The following is an 8647-nucleotide window of genomic DNA, read 5'->3' on the forward strand; positions in this document are numbered from 1 at the left end:
GCCCAAGCAATGCTCAACCTACACCAATAAGTGACAATAATCAATTATCACTTCAAATAACTTCGAATTCACTAGGTTCTAAGTGCTTAAAATACCGAAATTCTTTTTCTAACAATACAAACCATTCTCACACAATCTAACCATCCTATTAAACATTCCAATACACTAACTTCACTAATCAATGTCCCATATTGTCTCAAAATCCTCAAATTATACTTAGGGTTCATCCAAACCCTTACCAAAAATTCTTAATCACTATAAAACTCAAACTTAAGGTTAGAAACTTGATTTAACTCTCTAAGATCTTAAATAAACCAATGGGTTCAGTCTAAACCTAAGGAAATCAGAATCAAAGCCCCCATTATCCCAAATGTTCAGATTTTCACATAAAAGAGGGAGAAGAGGGAATGTACAACTTACCCAATAGTGAATCAAGCTCCAAATGCCTCAAAGTAGCCTAAGGATCGTGCCCTTGCAGACCAAAAGCTTTCCTCCATCATTCTCTCATTTTTCCTTCTTCTTTCTTCTGTTTTCAGTCTGTTTCCGCGATCTGATAAGTGCTGATTTTGCCTGTGTGTCATGGCGCACTAACTGGCTTACCGTGGTGCATGGCATAGAAAGCCCCATGAAATTTTAAGCTTCCTTCCGTGCCATAACCCGCTTGAACCTCGATCTAGCCCTCTTCTAAGGCTGTCCAAGGATCCAAAAACCATATTAGTCTCCATAAGCCTTGCTAAATAACAATTTATCTAAATTGACTGAATTATCCCTTGAAAACATTGATAATTACTAATGAGGGAACTTAGGATGTTACACTTGTCTTTTAGCTTCCCACTTCTCTTGATTTATTATATTATAAATATATGCATACCCTCCCCAAAACATAGTATGGTTGTATAGATTTTTCTTTCGACGCTCTTGACCTTTTTGACTTTTTTTTATTAACATATAATGAAAAGAATTTGTTAAAAATGAATATTTACTAATACTAAGCAAATTATCATGTTCTTCTTTCACTTACCAAAAATTTTGGATTATATCTACTGTGAATAAATTTCATCCACATGTCATAATCAATGAATGGATACTTCTCCTAAGGTTTTTCCATATTGCCAACATTGTTACTATCATCATTTGCATTGTCCTTCTTAGGAAACACATATTTTAGTATGTTTGGACTTAAAGTACCTCCATCAGTCCCCATCATACTTTAGCCACTTTTTGTTTAAAAATGGAGTTTCCTTGATGTCATAAGTAATCTGCAAAATAACACATGTTAATAATGAATTTAGTAACAACATATATTTCAAAATAAAAAGTAGATGTACCGTATAGTAATTAGAAATACCAGTACAGATTTCCAAACATTATTTTTGTCACTTTCACTTACATCATCCCACTCTTCCTCTAAGATATTGATTTTTAGACATGCCACCAAACCCACAAAACTCTTAAAATGTTTCCTTTCTTATTATCAATTGGTTGGCCATTATCATCAAAATCAAGATGAATTTTTTCATGTATTTGGGCCAACTTAATAAGTCGTGTGGCCCTTCTTTAACCTCTTTTAGGATTTGTTTTGTCAATAATAAGATTCTGCATATTTTTCTTAAAACAAATAAGATAAATAAGGTCAATCTTAAAAAATATAATAAATTTAAACTAATGTAAAAATAAAAGTATTAAAAACAAAACCAAATGTATCAATAAGATCCTCTAATATTGTGTTACTATTGTAAAAATATATTAGTTCTCCTATAAACCTTCATCATGATCATTTCTAATGTCATATACATTATCATCATCTTCCATATCTAATAGGGGTATGGTTGGCGCAAAAGGAGGAATTTCTTTAATATCAAAACTTATCACATCATTATCACTATAAGTAAGGAGACTTTTTCCCAATAGAACCATGGATAACCTCTTATTAGTTAGGTCAGTGACATAAAAAACTTGTTTTGCATGAATTGCCATTATAAAAGGCTCATCCTTATATTTTGCCCTATTAAGGTCCATTATAGTAAAACCCAACTTGTCTTCTTAAACACCATTCTTAATATCAACCTACCTACACTTGAAAATACGTACCTTAAATTTAAGTAGTCAACTTCCCATATCTCTTCAATGACACTAAAATATGACAAGATGCCAATAATGGATTTTTATCTTTTGCACCAGAAAAATGAAGTGCCTCGGCCACTACCATCACCCTACTATTTTGCATGGTGCTATTGTCATCTTGTATTTTTATATAAAATGAATATCCATTAATGTCATATGCACTCCAAGTTATAATATCAAAGTTGGGCCCACTAGCTAACCATCTTATTATATCCAAAACATTAGATTTTCTATGATCCTCCTTTATCCTTGCCTTGAACTAGAGTGGAAAATGTTTGTTGTGCTCACTTAGCAACCATTTATTAGCTTTCTTAGGAAAATAATCCCTTAATTTCTTTTTGTATGCATCCAAATAATCTTGAACATCATTGGTGCTATTCAAGATGCACAGATATGCTTATTGCATTTCTTTATGAGTCATCCGCTTTGCTTTCATCCCTTGTATTTGTTACCTTTCAACTCTCATTCCCTCTTGGTGAGATTCATAAACACTGATAGATTTTACTTTGGATAGGTATGCAGTAAAAAACTTGACAACCTTCTCAACAACATATCTTTCAACAATAGATGCTTCTGAATGATGGAGATTCTTTATCTAGCCTTTAAGAATTTTCATGTACCGATTACATACATATATCTAACATAGATAGATAGGGCCATCCAACTTTATCACTCTCAACTAATGCACAATTAAATGTATTATGATGTCAAAAAATGAGGGAACAAAATACATTTGAAGCAAGCATAGGGAAATGACAACATTATTTGGCAACTCATCTAATTTCCCAGGATCAATGACTTTACTGCAAATTGCATTGAAGAATACATATAATCTAATAATTGATTTTCTCATCTTTTCCTTTAATATGTCTCAAATTGCCACTTATAAAAATTATTGCATTAGTATATGGTAATCGTGAGACTTTAAACTAACTAATTTTAAATCTTTCATTGATATAAGGTTCTTGACATTTGAAGAATATCCTTGCGACACCTTAATACCATGTAGACACTCACAAAAATCTTCTTTTCTCTCTTTTAGACAAAGCATAAGAGGTTGGGATCATGTAAGTCCTCTTTCCTTTTACTCTTGGACCCAAGTTTGGTCATATTCCCATGTCAAGTAAGTCTAGTCTTGCTTTGACTCCATCCTTGGTCTTCCCTTTTATATCTAACAGTGTTCCAATGAGACTGTCACATATATTTTTTCCACTTGCATCACATCAATATTGTGTCTCACCTCAAGGGTGCTCCAATAGGGGAGATCAAAGAAAATTGACATCTTCTTCCATTGATTCTTTTGAGCTTCATTTTTCTGGCTCTTATCAAATACCACATCAATATCTTTCAATCGTTCATATACCAAGCTCACAATTAATGGCTTTGAAGCTTCATCATACTCTTAATAGCCATTGAAAGACTTCTTCTGCCTGCGACAAGGGTGGTCTCCTCTTAGGAATCTTCAATGATCAAGGTAAATTATCTTCTTCCCATGTTTTAGTTGTTGATGGGATGTATTTTCTTCATAGATAGGGTATGATTTATGCCCCTTCACACTATATCCAAACAAATTTCCATATGTAACATATCTATGAAAAAAATAATTTATCATTTATCATGAAAAAAATCATAACTCGTAACTTGAAAGACTAGTTCTGACATGAATCAAACACACCTAGACCTACCTTCCACATCATCTTTAAATCTTCAATCAATGATGCCATGTAACATATCTATGTCATTTCTTGATTGTTTAGGGCGTAAAATCATCAAAAATAGCATGATATATTTTTGTTTTATGCACAACCATGGAGGAAGATTATAAATCACTAACAAAACAGGTCATGAGCTATGTTGTCTAAATTTAGACAAATACAATTTACGCCTGTCATTGTATGTTGTCTAAATTCAGACATACTTAAAAATTATTAACATAAGTTAATAATTTTTTAAATTTTTAGCAAGAATTTCAAATTTTTTTTATTAAGATGTATTTTAATTTATCCTTCATATTTTATTTGTTTTTGAGTTTAGACATATTTAAGATGTCTAAATTCTGACATAATTATTTAACATTATTAAAATTTATTTAATAAATTAATTTTTTTATTTAATAAACTATTTATAGCTACAAGCCCAGTAGCGCCTGTCACCATAAATATCTTAGAAAAAGATTTAATTACACCAAAAATAAATAATGAATTTCAAATTTTTAAATATATTAAAATGAAATTTATTGATTAATAATTTTATTTTAATAATTAGTACATTTTATTAATAAAATTCATTTAATATGCATTATTTAAGAGACAATTAATATGCTTTAAATATTACTCAATTAATTAGAAATAATGAAGAATATAATTAATAATTTAATATAACTTAATTAATTTTTTTAATTTCTCTTACTATTTTGTTTATGGAAATAGTTTTGTGGAGGACTGTTGCCAGAAATGCTAGATTTTTCATGTTATTTACAAAAGTGCTACTACATCAAATATTATCACAATTTTCTAACAAACAGTGGTGAAATAGATGTAGTTAAAATTTAATTCTGTACTAGTACAAGAAGAAGATGGAAGACAAGGAGGTAGAGTTGAGGCTGAGCCTTGACTTGATGAAGAGATTGCTTTTCTCTCAAGCAATGAGGATTCCAAGGAAGGAAAAGGGAAAGACAGTGAGGTACATGAACTCTTTAATAAAATTCATGTGAATGTACCTTTGTTTAATTTGGTGAAAAATGTCCATAAATATACTAGATTTTTGAAAGATTGTTGTACTAATAAAAAGAAATTTACTCAAAATCCTTCCATTAGTGCCATTATAAAACCAAACTACTAATTAAAAGTCATGATTCAGGGTCATTTACAATTCCTTGCAAAATTGGTGAATTGCAAGTTTCACATGCATTAATTGACTTAGATGTTGCTATTAATGTGATGCCTTTGTCCATTTATAAAGCCCTTAGTTTGAATTGCATGTGCTCTACAAAAATGATTTTTCAATTAGCTAATAGGACACTAAGGCACTCATTGGTGTTAAAAATATGCCTTTCCCTACTGATTTCTATGTGCTTGACATATCTAAAGAGAGTAGTAGGAAGGATATTTTGATACTTGGTAGACCTTTTATGAGAACTGCCTACATTTTGATTGATATGGATGAAGGTAAATTTACCTTGAGTTGTGGTGAGGATTCTATTACTTTTAACATTTATAAGGCTATGAAGCATCCTTATGAGGATTACTCTCTCTTGGGTGTGAGTGCTATTGAAATTGTTATTAAAGATGCTTTAAATGTTGTTTCAAAAAATGCTTTGCTTCTTAACTCTTATCCTCTTGCATATCTTTCATTACCTTGTTCTTACATTGATGGGTACATTTGTTCCTCTTGTGAGAAGTTTGATTGTTTTTCTTTTGGTAACATTGATGTGGGTATTGTTCTTAACTCACTTGGCCTTAAGAGAGGTATTATTTCTTATTTCTTATTTCTCATTTCCAAGTAGGTGAAAAGTTTATAGCCAAATTATATGATCAACCTCTACTTGAACTTGATGTGGCTTGCCTTTTCAAGTAATTAGAGGTTGATTTTGCATGCTTGAGGGGAAAAGCTATAGCTACTTTGACCTTGCTTTAGGATAAAGAAGGAGAGGCTAAGTTGAAGAAGCTTGTAAATAAAGTAAACTCAATTGTACCCTACAAAAAAGGTGTGGTGGCTAAGATACATAAAGGCTTAAAACTCACCAAGTTAGTGCCATCAAGCATTGAACCTCTTACCTTGGAGCTTAAACCATTGCCAAGCAACTTGAAATGTGCTTTCTTCTCGAGTATGAGAAAGTTCTTGTTATTATTTCTAACTCTCTTATTGAAAAAGATAAGCATGCTTTACTTGATGTGCTTAGATATAATATGCTTGCTATTAGTTGGTCATTGGATAATATTCTTGGGATTGATCTATATGTTTGCACACACAAAATTTTCTTCGAAGATAATGCTAAACTTGTTAAGCACCCCAAAGGAGGTTTAACCCTTTGACTTTAGATGTTAAAAAAGAGGCTATGAAACTATTAAGTGCAAGTATTATTTACCCCATTAACTGATAGTGAGTGAGTTTCACTTACTCAAGTTGTTCCTAAGAAGGGGGAGATCACTATGGTAATAAGTAAGAAGGGTGAGCTAGTTCTTCTAGGGTTCAGAACTCATGGAGAGTGTGTATAGATTATAGGAAGTTGAATGCTACGACTAGGAAGGATCACTTCCCACTCTCTTTCATTGACCAAATGCTTGAGATGTTTGCTTATAAGACACCCTTCTATTTCCTTGATAGGTTTAATGGGTACTTTTAAATCCCTATTGCCCCACATGACCAAGACCATATTCACTTGTCCTTTTGGCACATTTGGTTATAGGAGAATGCCATTTGGTTTGTGTAATGCTCCTGGTACTTTTCAAAGATGCATGCTATCTATTTTCTATGATTTCATTGAGGATTGCATATAAGTGTTTATGGATGATTTACTATTTATGGTAACTCTTTTGATGTTTGTTTGTCTTTTTTGGACAAAGTTTTGAAAAGATGCATTGAAAAGAAACTCATACTAAATTTTAAAAAATGCTATTTTATGACTGATAAGGGTGTTGTTTTGGGTCACCTAATTTCATCTAAAGGAATTGAGGTTGATAAAGCTAAGGTAGAAGTCATTGCTTCTTTGCCATACCTTGCTTATGTTAGAGATGTTAGATTTTTCTTGGGTTATGTTGGTTTCTATAGGAGGTTTATTAAGGACTATAGCAAAATTGCTCTGCCTATGTCTAAGTTGTTATAATAAGATGTGTCTTTTGTGTTTGATGAGAAATGTGTAAAGTCCCAACTCAAATTGGGTTTTACAATCCCCAAATCACACAATCAATAAATCAAAATCAGAGTAATAGCCCTTTTATTTATTTTTAAATTATAGGATCCTAACTTTTTAAAACATATATTCAAATAAGAAGGCTAGCGAAAGCACAAATGCAATCAAATGACTCAATAAAACACAAATTCTCAACCTTGAAAAAGGACCACGCACCATGACATATACCACATGTGCCGCAACATGTGGTATAGAGCAACATGCTCTGTTCCTATCTGTGTCACATGTCATAGTGCATATGATAGCAAATTTTTCTATCATATGATAGCTCGAAAGGTAAACTTTCACCATGTGCCATTTCTACATCCGACGTTCGATTGGAGTGATTCAAGCGCCTACACAAAGCTTATAATGTATACTAGCTAATGGAACAAGTTTGGACTTGATCTGATAGTCCGATCTAAAATTGAATACTTGGATGTAAAAAAGCCACTTTTTTCAAAAACTTGCACCTTAGGCACTCAATTCTCATTCCTTATCCTATTAGACCACTTCGAGCCTTAAACTAAGTCCAAAAGGATCACATACAGTTGATTGACACCTTATACCATACATATTATATCAATTGCCTATTTTAGCCTATTAATGCCATATTACACAATTGTGGACTTATATGAGGAATACACATACAACACATATTCACATATATATAACTAAACTTATTCCACTTTTAACCCTCTAACTCTTACATACAAGTCTCCGCCTTACCATATGGTCGAGAATCATAAATATACTTGACTCTTCTAAATGAAGCTTTACCTCACCATTTGTGTTAAATTCTCACATATAGAAACACAATCATCACATCAATTCACATTCAACATATAATATAGGTGGAATAAGTTACATAACAACACAGACTTACTTGAATAGTATGTAGGCCTACTCATGTACCCTTTACTAGGGCACTCTTAGTGAGATGCACATTATATACACATACAAAAAAGATTCACAAAATAACTCAACACACAATCATTTATGTATCTTAGTTGGCAACTCAAACTTTATACGTAGCTATACACATTCATTTCATTCAATGGTAGTCATCTCACTATCAAATGAGGCTACTCGTTCCTTGCTTCCTTTCCCAGACTTCTCGTGCTCTCTTCACCTGTGTTCAAAAGTAATGGAGTGAGACATACATCCTAGTAGCTCGAAGGTAACCCCAATTATTGAATAATAAGCAAAATCATAAACAAGCAATAAAGTAGCATGTGTTTCAATCAAAGCAATATCATATGAATATACAGGAATTCATTCTCATCAATCTTGTTATGCTCATACTAATGCATTCCTAGTTCTACCTAGCAGAGTAATCTCTATGCTCGAACTAGGACTTCAAATCATAACGAACAGGGCCCATCATACCACTGCTCAAACTAGGTAATCCTCTTTACATATGGGTGGTCTCCTAGGTCCGTCATGGTGAAGTTAAACTCTACACTCTAGATCATTAGCACTTCTTAACCTTATATAGAGTTGGACTACAACCCCCTACCTTAGTCTAGGGTAACCTCATGGATTATTCCATATCCTAGGTCATGATCCAATTTCTCAACTGATGAAATTCAATGAAAATAAGGTAGAATTAAACCTTAGGATTTCATAATT

The sequence above is a fragment of the Prosopis cineraria genome, unplaced genomic scaffold (assembly GCF_029017545.1).
Source record: "Prosopis cineraria cultivar Desert tree isolate PC_DT_omini unplaced genomic scaffold, ASM2901754v1 PC5, whole genome shotgun sequence".
Classification (NCBI taxonomy): Eukaryota; Viridiplantae; Streptophyta; class Magnoliopsida; order Fabales; family Fabaceae; genus Prosopis; species Prosopis cineraria.